The following is a 539-nucleotide window of genomic DNA, read 5'->3' on the forward strand; positions in this document are numbered from 1 at the left end:
TCAGGAAAAAAAGAACATAATGGTATGCTTGAAAACATGGAGTGGCCAGCACTGTCTCCAGATTTAAACCCCATCAAGCTGGTTTGGGATGAACTGGACAAAATAGTGAAAGCAAAGCAACCGACAAGTGCAACACATTTATGGGAAAACTTTCTGAAGAATATTTGACTTCTATTGTAGAAAGAATGCCACGGATGTGTTCAGCTGGTATATCTGCCAAAGGTAGCTACTTTGATGAGTCAAAAGTTTAGTATACATTTTTTTTTACTATGCATTCATTTCAGAATGCAATGAGATATTAAACTTCATAATTTTCAACAAAAATGTTAAAATTGAGGCGTTCTAACACTTTCGACATTGTGGTGTATATTTATCATGCATACACATACAGTGGGGCAAAAAAGTATTTAGTCAGCCACCGATTGTGCAAGTTCCCCCGCTTAAAATGATGACAGAGGTCAGTAATTTGCACCAGAGGTACACTTCAACTGTGAGAGACAGAATGTGAAAAAAAAATCCATGAATCCACATGGTAGGAT

This window comes from Pundamilia nyererei, unplaced genomic scaffold (assembly GCF_000239375.1).
Source record: "Pundamilia nyererei isolate P.nyererei 1_Seehausen unplaced genomic scaffold, PunNye1.0 scaffold00027, whole genome shotgun sequence".
In the NCBI taxonomy this organism is placed as follows: domain Eukaryota; kingdom Metazoa; phylum Chordata; class Actinopteri; order Cichliformes; family Cichlidae; genus Pundamilia; species Pundamilia nyererei.